The sequence below is a fragment of the Ptychodera flava genome, chromosome 3 (assembly GCF_041260155.1).
Source record: "Ptychodera flava strain L36383 chromosome 3, AS_Pfla_20210202, whole genome shotgun sequence".
In the NCBI taxonomy this organism is placed as follows: domain Eukaryota; kingdom Metazoa; phylum Hemichordata; class Enteropneusta; family Ptychoderidae; genus Ptychodera; species Ptychodera flava.
In genome coordinates, this window is record NC_091930.1 from 1,724,599 (window position 1) to 1,738,367 (window position 13,769).

Here is a 13,769-nt window from a genome sequence, read left to right on the forward strand (position 1 = left end):
AAATCAATGTAAAGTCATTAAAAGTGAAGAGTTACAACGATTATTATAATTGGACAGCCAACTACGAATGACATTTAAACTGCCCATCCTATGATTTTTTTTACTGTCAGGGAGGTCAAATAATAGTTAACTCGATCACTATTTTGTGGACTGATATACTTGCTTCAAACCAGATTTGAGTGTAGCGTTAACTGTTTCCTGTTGATTGTTTTGACAATACACATGTAGACATGCAAGCTAATATTCTCAGTTTCAAAAGACGTCTGGTGTTGACTTTAATGCGACCCCCTGACAGAGAAAAGTGATAATGTGGGCAGTGAAATCTTGAAGTCGTATGGGGTAAGGAGTACGAGACTGTTTACTTGACTTCGACTTCAAATTTAGTGTGAATACAACAGTCCAGGTAAGCCCAATTATTCAACCTGTCATAATAATTTTATTACCTCCCCTAATGCCCGCTGATAAACTATATTATACAGAAATTCGCACTCAGCCAAAATTATACTATCCACTATCGCAGAAACACTTAAAAAATCACGCGTATCTGTACAATGTCTAACTGCAAGGAGCAGTTTATAAATACCCTTTTCAGCATACAGCTTCGTGGCCTGCAACCTGTACAACGTAACACAACAGTTCATTTATTTGCGTTTCTGTCTGTGCCATCCATGCAGACCACGGGTTATCGTTGCTATAATATCAATCACGCTGGAAAGGACAGCTAAAGGGCTAGTCAAATAACCTCGTATAGCCTGTGTCGTTTAGTCAATATAATGACAGCGGCGTAAAAGATTTACAACCCTAAATTCCTTACTCACCAAAAACAACCTACTCTAAGGCTCATAAATTTGTGTGTAGCCCTTCAAAAGCCTTTGCTCGGACCGTTTCTTTTCATTCAGTATCGCTGATAAAGTTATAGCCTGTTATAGATTTTAAAAAGAACAGTGAATATATGTGATATATGTGTTGTGGACTGGATATTTAGACAATTTCCGTCCTGTGTTAATTTAATTAAATTGTGGTTAGAAAAGAGACCAGCGATAGTGATTAAGTAGCTTCATTCGATATGGAAAATATGACCTCAGTGAACGGCGTTGGCCTAAAATGACAAATGGTACAACACTTTGAAAATAAGAAACTGCCTTATACAATATATCTCGAATTGAATGCTAGATAAGTAAATGCAGTAAAAGTTGGCAGATAGCAGTGGATTAGACGTAGTTTCCAAATGAAAGATTTAGACGGTGAAGTGTGTGATGCAGGATTATGGAAGGAGAGCCAGAGATTAGAGGTCTCACGGGCAGGCCTGAGTTGTAGGCTGTCCAATAGGTAAACTTCATAGTTTACACCCCTTTAAGGTAGTTCGCACCTCGAAAGTGAAAAACTTAAAATTTGCTAAAACTTTTCACGCTTTACATTTGTCAGATTCAGATGAATGCTAAACCTTACTGTGTCGTTTCATGAGGAAACTTTTATAATAATCTGATGCGAACTGCAGTACATAATAAAGGGTTAAGTGAGGTAATGACATTGTACATAATGGCAATGATGAAGCGATTTTTGTGCCTTTGAACTAGCTTACTAATTTAAAAATATATTGTTGTTTTGCTACCGTTAAATACATTATTCTCTAGCCGTTAATGATCAATTAAATTTTGATTACCAACCACACAAGCATCTAAGGTTTCATATAAAAGTGCTGGAGCAGACGAAAACTTCGTACATACATACTTTCCATCTGAAAATTTTCAAATTTGGACCAGGAGTATGGGAGGGCCGTATTTCACAAAATGGGAAGCAGGGTAGGGTCACTTTTTTAACGGGGGCATTTTCGGGATGGTCACATTTACATGGTGGACTAACCCCAATTGCAACTGACCCTCCCTACTCATAGTAACCGATATATCCCTAAGTGGCCTTAAAAAGCTATCTATCAACCTAGTCGATTGTTCCGTTTTTGTGCTGACATTTTAACAGTGGAAAGGTCACTGACTAATATTGGTCCCACTCTCTGCGTGAACATCATTCTCCAGTCGGCCGGATTGTTAAGTATTGATCTGACCAATACATTGTGTCGCCAAACGACATTAAGAGTAAAATCAAGTCACCGGCAAGCAGTTTTTCACCAAGCAGGTAAGGCGGAATTTTAGTTGTCCAGCTCGAGATACTTATAACATTTGTTTTGATATCCCAATCATGTATGGCTATAGGTGTGGCTAAATATAACACAAAACTGGTCCATAAAGGCAAGACACAACATGGTCCGTGACACGTTTACCATTTACAAGTTTACTAAATTGGATCACCTTATGACATATACGATGCTATGACATACTTATTATTTTGTGTTGTGAAGCAAACACAAGTCGCTATATAATTTGGTATTGGCTTGATTTTATGTCATCGTTGATGAATTTCTGCTGGCAGAAAAGACTATGTCCTAAATCAGGAAGTAGAACCTGTCTCAACTTAAAAATGTCAACGATATACGCAAAACGAAAAACAAAAACAAACCTTCCTTGTTTTTAACTAATTGTCGTTATTATGACCTAATGCTAGGCCTTGCATTGCGAGGTCAGGTTTTTATTCAAGTCCATCGTATTCACCACATCTTCTGCCCTGCAACTTCAAGTCAACCGTTTGAATGCATAAGCCAGCAGTCCATTATGCGACGAAAATTTCTGACGAAAAACACCCCGTTGGTACTAATTCCGTAGTGTTCTCTCATTTTTTCTCCTGACAAAATATCGTTTGACAGCTCAGAACCTCGTCCTTGATAAGCGAAAAGTTAATTGGGTTCTCCTTGTGACACACAAAGCTGCAAAAAGCGGTAGTACTGTCGCACGAAAATGCGGTAATTTTCCCATCTCCGTGATGATTGTCAAATGTCGCTTAATAAAATGTGTTGAAGAGGTTGTCTTCATGTATATGTGGGAACTGTGAAAATCACCTATATACAATATACTACATAAGTTTCAAGACTATTGAAACATGAACAGGTTGCTCGTGTTGACCATATCAGTTTTTACCAATCCGTTACCAGCATATTGACTTTAGTGCTATATGTGTCAAATTCAACAGCTGCTGAATAAGGGAGTGGACAAAAATCACAGGAGGTTAGGGCGTTCCTTTGCGGGTGGGCCATAGTTTTTTTGCGCAACTATCGCAACTGTAAGTGGCCGCGATATTGAGTCACCCAAAAATATCAAATTGTAGTACATGAGAAAACTGTGAATAATATATTTCCAATACAAAACTTGGTAAATCTGTGTATGTATAGACGTAAGATAAGAATCCCATGGCCTTGGAGGGCACTCCGAGGCGTTCCGAAGCTATTTCCCCTATTTTGACCATCACCGTCGAAAAACAAAAAAGCTAATGGCGACACGGCCTGATTGCATACAGATTCTATATGGTGCGCATTGATATGCTGTCAATGAACTTTTCATCAGCTGTGAGCTCACTGATTGGCTAAAGGAAACTTTTTACTATTCATATGAAAATATTTGATGCGGCGTACCGAGTTCACTATTTAACAGTATTTCCGCGACTAAAACAACAAAACCAGACACAAACAAACACGTTCCAGGACAGAAATCTGAAATATTTTTAACATGTGAACAAAATTGGTATTTAGAGTAACAAGATCAACTTTTATAAAAACAAGTCATTGATAATGACATAGTCCCCACTTGTAAAGGAGTATTAGTCTTGATGGGGCAGGGAAATGTGGTCATTAAGAAGTATCACTGGAGTGTATATGTTGAGATCTATGGGCACATAGGTCTATGTCGTTGTTCCCAATTTGAAACACATGAGGCATGTCTAAGTTATGGTTCTAAATCGGGAAAAAAGATCAGACCTCTAGCTGTATCGGCCAGCCAAGAAATAAATATGTGCATAATAAATGAGGTACAAGATGTGACATCTTAAGGTCTAATATCTAGGGTTGGAAGCAGTGGCCGACTGGTTTGTGTGAGGCCTATCAGCTAGGCGATGTTGCCGTGAGTGTGTGGGGGTTCGAATCCCGTTTGGGTTATAGTAAAACATTTATATCCTATCAAAATTGGAGGGTATAGAACTTGCGGTTACTGAGTTATGCCTATATGTACAATCAAGTTCAAAGGTCATCGAGGTCACGTGACATTCTGAAAAAAATTGTATTGCTAATTAATCCCTATATGCCAAAAATCAGACTGCTAGCTCTATTCGCTTGCCATGAATTAGATATGTGCATAATTAATGAAGTAAAGCATGTGTTGTCATAAGGTTTTCATCCTACTAAATATAAAGGACATAGCACTTGTGGTTACTTATTTATTGACATAAACGTATATTTTAGGTAAAAGGTCATCGAGGTCACATGACATTTGGTCAAAAAATTTTTATCCTATAGTTATCCCTATATACCAAAAATCAGAAATCCAGCTCTATTGGCTTGCTCAGAATTAGATATGCGCATAATTAATGAGGTACAGTATGTGGTGTCATAAGGTGTCCCATCATACCAAATATGAAGGGTGTAGCACTTGTGGTTACTGAGTTATGGACAAATATGTATATTTGAGGTCAAAGGTCATTGAGGTCACGTGACATTTTGTCAAAAAAATTGTATTGCTAAGTTATCCCTATATACCAAAAATCAGACCTCTAGCTCTATTGGCTCGCTAAAAATTAGATATGCACATAATTAATGAGGTACAATATGTGGCGTCATAATGTGTCCCATCATACCATATATGAAGGGTGTAGCACTTGTGGTTACTGAGTTATGGACAAATATGTATATTTGAGGTCAAAGGTCACTGAGGTCACGTCACATTTTGTCAAAATATCTGGTATATCTGCGTGATCGGAGGGACATGACCCAATCTATAGGGCCCCTGGACTTCATCCGTGGGGACTAAAAACTGTGTCACGGAATCCTTTTTGCAATAAGACTACGATGAGAAACTAAATTTTATTTTACTTGGCCTTATACATGGGATTCTATGGACAGCTGACTTATACATGGTAGTCTATGGTGGTGTAAACTAAAAAGTCCTCTAACACGGCCAAATTTGATCGCAACAAATCGACGTGCATCTGTATGGGGTAGGGTACTATCCTTGTGCAAAGTTTGAAAGAAATTGACCAGGGCATGTCTGAGATATCTGCGTGAACGGACGGACGCACACACGCACGCACGCACGCACGCACACACACACCACACACGCACGCACGGACATGACCAAACCTATAAGTCCCCGGACGGTGTCCGTTGGGACTAATTAGAATGACTGAAACTTCAAAATTGTTCAAGAAATTAGACTAATCAGAGTCTGAGTACAGCTGTCAGATCTACAGTGAATGAAACACGGCGAAGCAAGATGCTGTTAAGAGTTGTTTCCTGTAGCTGCGAGTTAAATGTGAAGTTGAAGATTCCTCCGGTGATTTAAGTATTGAGAATAGCCCGGGTAACTGGTTTTTAACTTGCTGGCTACACCATAGCAAGGATTGCGAAGTACAGAATCGCCGCGTTGTCGGAGGAGCCGATATCAGTATCACATTTGTCTTTACCATGGCCAACACGGCTATCGCTTGTCGATGTGCTCGGTCACACCACGGCCCCTCTATCACGGTCACTCTATCACAGTCTCTCTACACGGACCGTAGTCACGAGTTGAATTTGTCATCAACCCCACTCAATTTTACTCATTTGCCGTTATTGATCTTCGTAGTCGTCAACTAATTTGTGGTAACTGGATACCAAATGTAACTCATACTCTTCGTCGCTATGTTTCCTTACGCTGACGCAAAATCTGGTAAGATTTACGTCACGGTCGTGGGTCAAGCTGAACTTCGGGTTGCGTTTTCTTAACGATGTTTCCGTTTATTTATTTATTTTGCAACCTGACGAGACCTTTGACGTCTTCGGTCGAGACCGCAGCAAATCTTGCAGATGTAAACGTCTTGTCGTAGCCTTCGCCGGTACTGCTTTCATCGAAGTCAGAGGTGTTTGTTCCGTCTGTGCCGAGATATTAGTTTCACTTCGATAATAAAATTCTGATTCCAAATGTTCGAAATAAATACAGTTCTACCAATCGTAATAATATTTTCTTCCACTGATATGCTCATACAATCCACTTCACTATTTATTGTTGTTCAGGAGCAGGCGACAATATTTACCAATAGAAAGTAGTACGGGATAATAACTAATTTGCATTATTTAGCGCGAAATAAATTCTTAACCATGGTTTTCTATATTAACATTATTTAATGGCACGTGACCTATTTTCAAAATGCATTGTTGCAGATGACAAACACGTAAACTACTCGGCTGAAAGCAAGCAATTAGTAAAATATTTAAAAGCGGCGATAATTAGCTCAATCAAAATCTAAAATACTGAGAAAAGTGCCACAGTTGTTTTGGAAAATGCAAAAAAATATAGAGCAACTATATTATCTCTGTCTGTGAAAATACCACCTTTATTTCGCTGCCAACAGATTGATAATCTGTGCTACATATGTAATAATTGATATTGATATACTTGATTAGGCTAGCGTGACTACAAGTTCATGTGTGCGCAAAATATTTGAATTTGGAATGTCACCGAAATATTGAGTCACTATACATTGTAGTCTATGAGGAACTAAGAATATAACAACCGTACTTTTAAAGGTTTTTGACGATTGATATACCTGTACATGATGAGAATAGGGTTTTTGAAAGAGCAGATGTAAACAAAAAATAGAATATTGGAATTTCTGCAACAAATATTATTTCACTTTAATTGTAGTCTTGGGGGCAACAATTAAATACTTTCCCACTACCAAACTTGCTTTACATGTGAATTTAATTAATATGTACGTTTTGTTAAGTGTTGGTGTTTAGACTGTAATAAGCTTCTTAACAAACAATGATAGTGCTCTCTGTACATTTACAAGCCAAACTATAAATGACGTATCCATTGCAGTCATTGTCTCTTTTGATTTTGAATACCCAAGTGTACTTCAAGTAGTTGATAAAATTGTCTATTGTGATTTGTAATCTCTTTTTAATTGCAATTACTTGAAATCTTGCATAAAAGTGATTATTTGTAAAGGTTAAAGCGTATTATTTGAAGTTCAAAGGTCAAACGAGATATTGTATGTCCGATACGGACTGTGACATGCAGGGGTCACTATTTCTTGCGCATGAAATTGGGGAAAGCCACTATTTTTTTTTGCAAAGTCTTTTGAAGGGCTACTATTTTTTTGAGCAGCCTTATTTTGAAAAACACCGGCTCTCCCCCTGTAATTTCTGTCCAGTCCCTAAACGACTCTTTGTCCAATATTTTTACATGATTTATGATCTCACGTGAGCCTGACTTAAATCGCCGTGTAAGCCTAAATTAATGATCTAGAAGCAAGTTTAAACATAAATATTGCCTTTATCGGCAGATTTACTTTCGTGTCAGCTGGATTTTTGTTTAAAACCATCAGTATGAACAATTTAGAACAATAATCGCTCCATAATTCCAGCTCCGTTAGTAAAGAAACAAACCCTTTAAGCGTTTATATTCATTTCTCTTAGCTATAATATGGCAACGTAATAATAACAAGCTATAAAGGAAAACGTATTTTAAATCTTGTAACGCCAGACAAACATAAATCCTTCGATTTTCCTGGCAAAGCAAAATATATGCTGCAAGTATGTTTGCACGAATTACACCTAATTATTATGTGACAATCTATGTTTGGTGAAGATAAATCACCAGAGAGAATAAATAAAAAAACAAACAGTTTAATCATTGTAGTTTTTCAATAATTTATTTGACTTTGCGACCACACGAGAACATCACCGCTGACGATTTTTTATAAAAGAGACAAGTGACTGTAACTTCTGTTATTATCAATATTTTGTTCTGTACCTTGTTTCATGTTCTACTCATTTAACCCATTCGCCACCATTGACTGAATATAGCTCTATCGTTTTCTACTTAAGAGTATGACGTAGAGTAGGGTGAAAGGTAGAGCATTTCACATGGCCGTTGTTCAGCTTGTTTTCATCCCTTGTTCTTCTAGCTACATTAACGTTCAATGATAAATATGCAAAGAATATCACTGCACTTACACAGCTGGTAGAGTGTACAAAATCAAAAAATAACAGAACAGTGCTTTGCGGGTACCACAATAAAACAGAAATACATACAGAACTGTGATCCCGAAAGAGTGTTACAGAAATAAGTTCGCTAGACTTCTTTGTGATGTCAAGGAATACACTGACTACTTGCATAAAGTAGCTCAGAGTATAAAATAATAATTAGCGTGGCTGTACTTTAAAATTGTGAAAAAAAAATTACCAGTCTGCTGAAATAAGTCAAATATTCTTGTTTGTGACATCCAGAAAAAAATACTCAAATTTTGAATTACTCTACAATGACAGATAAACATAGTTTAGTGAAAGCTGTAATGCTTACATACAATCTCATGTAAATAAAAGACGCTACAAATCAACTCCTGGTACAAAAGCTTACATCAGGCATAAACTTGATGTAACAGTGCATACAAAGATGTATAATGAACTTTATTTTACCCACAGACTACAGTGTTGCAGTTGATAGTTCACGATGTCCGGTAACCGGCAGAGTAGAGGTGAATGATCAGTATTTCAGCGTGATTCAAGTCGAACATCGCACAAAACTTTTCATATAAAACAAAATGCAGGAAAAAAGCTTGAAAATACCTAATAACTTTGTCTTTTGTGTATATCACTTTGTCTCCTTAACTTTATGGGGATGTAGATAGTAATTGTCTGGCATTTTCATTTATAAACTTCCACGTCATGTTACGGTCCCTGTTCAAGTGCCAATACCTGTTTTTCGCCAGAGTCTGACACTATCGTACTGTGTAATCTAAGGAATTTTAAATGATTCCATTCCATTAAACTCCTCAAGAATAGCAATGGCATGCCATAATCAGTAGACTTGTCACTGATTTATGACTTGTCGTACTGCACCATATGATGTTTGCTGGGAAAGACGTTGAATAAATTGGCGCTCGATTGAAATATCATAATTTATTCAGGGGGTATTTGCTACTTTTTATGGGATTAGAAGCACAGATTCAGAGGAACCGATTTGGTTATTTTGTCTAGCCTTACAAAAATACCTCTGAGTATACGAAGCAGTCAAACAAATTTTGGAAAATTGCTAAAATCATAACATCGTATCTAGAAACGATTATTCACAATAATAGTTTTATATAACCATGAAAAGTTCTGTTGCGGTACCGTATGTATGCAAGGCAAGCCACGTAATTGCCCACCGCCATTTGATTAGAGCATTTCAGTTGTCAGCACCGTAAAGCAAAACAAGTATAAATCAAGCGACTGTACACAGCAACTAAAACATTTGGTCTCGATAAGGTGAAAGGTCATATCGCGAGATCGAACATGGCGCCGTCATTGTGTCGGAATGTGACTGGTGCAATATTACGCTAAACATGTTGGTACCTGTACTAGTAGGCATGATCGATGACGTCGGCCAACCGCCTACCCAGCTGTATCGATCGGTGGATATTTAACTGCTGATAACGTTGCCCTGCAAAAGATGAAGAGCTGTTTAATGCAGCTGCACAACTCTTTCCAGGGTTAAGTAATAGCACACCGCACACAACACTATGGTTCAGTTCTAGACAAGCCATCGTAACTACCTTCGCATTTCCCCTATCGCCCATGCAAACTCACAAGTGAAAAACTCAAGTGCCAGACTCCCCCACTGAAAGGTACCCTACGGCTTACCCATACCGAATGGTTTTGCCCAAAAATGCCCCTCTCCTCCTGATACCGTTTCAAGTTGATAAAGAAATTATTAAGGAGTACGAGACTGTTTACTTGACTTCGACTCCAAATTGCGCGTGAATACAACAGTCCAGGTAAGCCTAATTATTCAGCCTGTCATAATAATTTTATTTTCTCCCCTAATTCCCGCTGATAAACTATTTTATACAGAAATTCGCACTCAGCCAAAATTATACTATCCACTATCGCAGAAACACTTAAAAAATCACGCGTATCTGTACAATGTCTAACTGCAAGGAGCAATTTATAAAGACCCTTTCAGCATACAGCTTCGTGGCCTGCAACCTGTACAACGTAAAACACCAGTTCATATATTTGCGTTTCTGTCTATGCCATCGATGCAGACCAGAGGTTACCGTTACTACAGTATTAATCACGCTGGAGAGGACAGCTAAAGGGCTAGTCAAATAACCTCGTATAGCCTGTGTCGTTTAGCCAATGTAATGACAGCGGCGATAAAGATTTACAACCCTAAATTCCTTACTCACCAAAAAACAACCTACTCTAAGGCTCATAAATTTGTGTGTAGCCCTTCAAAAGCCTTTGCTTGGACCGCTTCTTTTTATTCAGTATCGCAGATAAAGTTATAGCCTGTTATAGATTTGTAAAAAGAACAGTGAATATAGGTGTTGTGGACTGGATATTTAGACAATTTCCGTCTTGTGTTAATTTAATTTAATTGTGGTTAGAAAAGAGACCAGCGACAGTGATTAAGTAGCTTCATTCAAGATGGAAAATATGACCTCAGTGAGCTATGTTGGCCCAAAATGACAAATGGTACAAAACTTGAAATAGGAAACTGCCTTATACAATGGATTCCCGGGTTGAATGACAGACAAGTAAACGCAGTAAAAGTTGGCAGATAGCAGTGGATTAGACGTAGTTTCCAAATGAAAGATTTAGACGGTGAAGTGTGTGATGCAGGATTATGGAAGGAGAGCCAGAGATTAGAGGCCTCACGGGCAGGCCAGGGTTGTAGGATGCCAAATAGGTAAACTTCATCGTTTACTCCCCTTTAAGGTAGTACGCTCCTCGAAAGTGAAAGACTTAAAATTTTCTCTAACTTTTCCCGCTTTACATTTGTCAGATTCAAATCAACGCTAAACCTTACTGTGTCGTTTCATGAGGAAACATTTCATAATAATCTGATGCGAATTGCAGTACATAATAAAGGGTTAAATGAGGTAATGACATTGTACACAATTGCGATGACGAAGTGATTTTTGTGCCTTTGAACTAGCTTAATAAAATATATTGTTGTTTTGCTATCGTTAAAGACATTATTCTCGAGGCATTAATGATCAAATTAAATTTTGGTTACCAACCACACAAGTATCTAAGGTTTCACACAAAAGTGCTCGAGCAGACGAAAACTTCGTAAATGCTTTCCATCTGAAAATTTGTATGGGAGGGCCGTATTCCATAAAATGTGAAGCAGAGTAGCGTCACATTTTAAACAGGGGCATTTTGGGATGGTCACATTTACATGGTGGACTACCGCCGATTGCAACTGACCCTCCCTACTCATAGTAACCGATATATCCCTAAGTGGCCTTAAAAAGCTACCTATCGACCTAGTCTATTGTTCCGTTTTGTGCTGACATTTTAACCTGGAAAAGTGGAAAGGTCACGGACTAATATTGGTCCCACTCTCTGCGTTAACATCATTCTCCAGTCGGCCGGATTGTTAAGTATTGATCTGACCAATACATTGTGTCGCCAAACGACATAAAGAGTAAAATCAAGTCACCGGCAGGCAGTTTTTCACCAAGCAGGTAAGGCGGAACTCTAGTTGTGCAGCTCGAGATACTTATTACATTTGTTTTGAGATCCCAATCATTGTATCGCTATAGGTGTGGCTAAAAGTAACACAAAATTGGTCCATAAAGGCAAGACACAACAAGGTCCGTGACACGTTTACCATTTACAAGTTTACTATATTGGATCATAAGTAGCTAAATAATTTGGTATTGGCTTGATTTTATGTCATCGTTGATGGATATTTGCTAGCATAAACGACCATGTCCTAAATCAGGAAGTAGAACATGTCTCAACTTAAAAATGTCAACGATATACACAAAACGAAAAACAGAACAAAACCTTTTTTTTTTGACTAATTGTCGACATTATGACCTAATGCTAGGTCTTGCATTGCGAGGTCAGGTTTTTCATTCAAGTCCATCGTATTCACCACATCCTCTGCCCTGCAACTTGAAGTCAACCGTTTGAAAGCATTAGCCAGCAGTCAATTATGCGACGCAAAACACTCCGTTGGTACTAAATTCCGTGTTGTTTTCTTTTGACAAATATCGTTTTACAGCTCAGAACCTCGTCCTTGATAAGCGTAACGTTAATTGGGTTCTCCTTGTGACACAAAACTCTGCAAAAAGCGGTAGTACTGTCCCGTTTCCGTGATAATTGTCAAATGTCGCCTAATTATAATCCCGTGTTGAAGAGGTTGCCTTCATGTATATGTGAGAACTGTTAAAATCACCTATACACTGCATCAGTTTCAAGACAATTGGAGACATGAACAGGTGGCTCGTGTTGACCGTATCCGTTTGTATCAATCCGTTACCAGCATATTGACTTTAGTACTATATCTGTCACATTCAACAGCTCCTGACTAAGGGAGTGAACAAAAATCACAGGAGGTTAGGGCGTTCCTTTGCGGGAGGGCTTTTTTTTATTTATTTATTTTTTTTTGCACAACTATCACAAATGTAAGAAGGCGAGATGTGGCCGATAAAGTGCCTCACCCAAAAAATATCAAATTGTAGTACCGTATATGAGGAAACTGTGAATAATATTTTTTCCAATACAAAACTTGGAAAATCTGTGTATGTATAGACGTAAGATAATATGACAGAACTCCGTGGCCTTGGAGGGCACTCTGTGGCGTTCCGAAGGTATTTCCCGAGGGATACGGTGTATTCTGCCTGTACTTTCCGAAAGTACTGGCGGCAAAATACACCGTATCCCTCGGGAAATACCTTCGGAACGCCAAAGAGTGCCCTCTGAGGCCATGGGGTTCTGTTATTATTACATATGTTCTCCAAATTTGTCAATCACCGTTGAAAAAACAGCTTATCGCGACAAGGTCTGATTGCATATAAGCTTAGATTCTATATAATGCGCATTGATATGCTGTCAGTGAACTTTTCATCAGCTGTGAGCTCACTGATTGGCTAAGGGAAACTTTCTACTATTCATATGCAAATATTTGATACGGCGTACTGAGTTTACTATTTAACTGTATTTCCTCGACTAAGACAACAAAAACAGACAGAAACAAAGACGTTTAAGGACAGAAATCTGAAATATTTTTAACATGTGAACAAAATCGGTATGTAGAGTAGCAAGATCAACTTTTATAAAAATTAGAATGACTAAAACTTCAAATTGTACCCGAAATTAGACTAATCAGAGTCCAAGTACGGCTGTCAGATCTACGGTGTATGAAACACAGTGGTGCAAGGGCATCTGGCGAAGAACGACGCGATGTTGAATGAGAAGTTGATGACTTCTCCCGGAAACGTGACTGGAGCTAAATTGGGATAATTGGATTGGCACAATTTCTCACAAATTTTAGAAATTTGTCCGATATTACACTATTTTGCTCACCAACTTTAATTGTTTTTTTCAATATTTACAATGTTGTTGAAATGTTATGAGTAAGAATCAGTGCATGATAGTATCTAATGCAATATTGTTCAAAACATATGAACGATATTCATATTGAATGAAAATGTGTGAACTTGTCTGTAGGTTTTTCATTACTGAAATACTAGTACTTATCTCAGTTTATCATTTTGCCTCGACCAAAATGCAGTTTTTCGAATGATTTAAGTTTTTTTTTGGAATGATTTACAGCTACGTCAGTCATGGTCATTTAAAGTATGCCCTGGCTTAATTTAGTGTTTAATGAAGAACTAAATTCACGATT

The 13,769-nt window shown here is 38.0% G+C and overlaps 2 protein-coding genes and 1 long non-coding RNA gene across 3 annotated transcripts in view; all 3 read left to right on the plus strand.

The window, feature by feature from the left end:
• The window catches only part of LOC139129418 (uncharacterized), a 304,872-nt gene that overhangs the window by 97,192 nt on the left and 193,911 nt on the right, over nucleotides 1-13,769 (plus strand). The gene's annotated exons all lie outside the window — the stretch shown is intronic.
• The window catches only part of LOC139129421 (E3 ubiquitin-protein ligase TRIM71-like), a 195,313-nt gene that overhangs the window by 84,269 nt on the left and 97,275 nt on the right, over nucleotides 1-13,769 (plus strand). The window lies entirely within an intron of this gene.
• Nucleotides 1,942-13,769, plus strand: part of LOC139124542 (uncharacterized) — a 37,722-nt gene continuing 25,894 nt past the window's right edge. Inside the window, exon 1 of the long non-coding RNA XR_011549949.1 lies at nucleotides 1,942-2,133. This is a non-coding gene — a long non-coding RNA (uncharacterized lncRNA). The remainder of the gene's footprint in view (nucleotides 2,134-13,769) is intronic.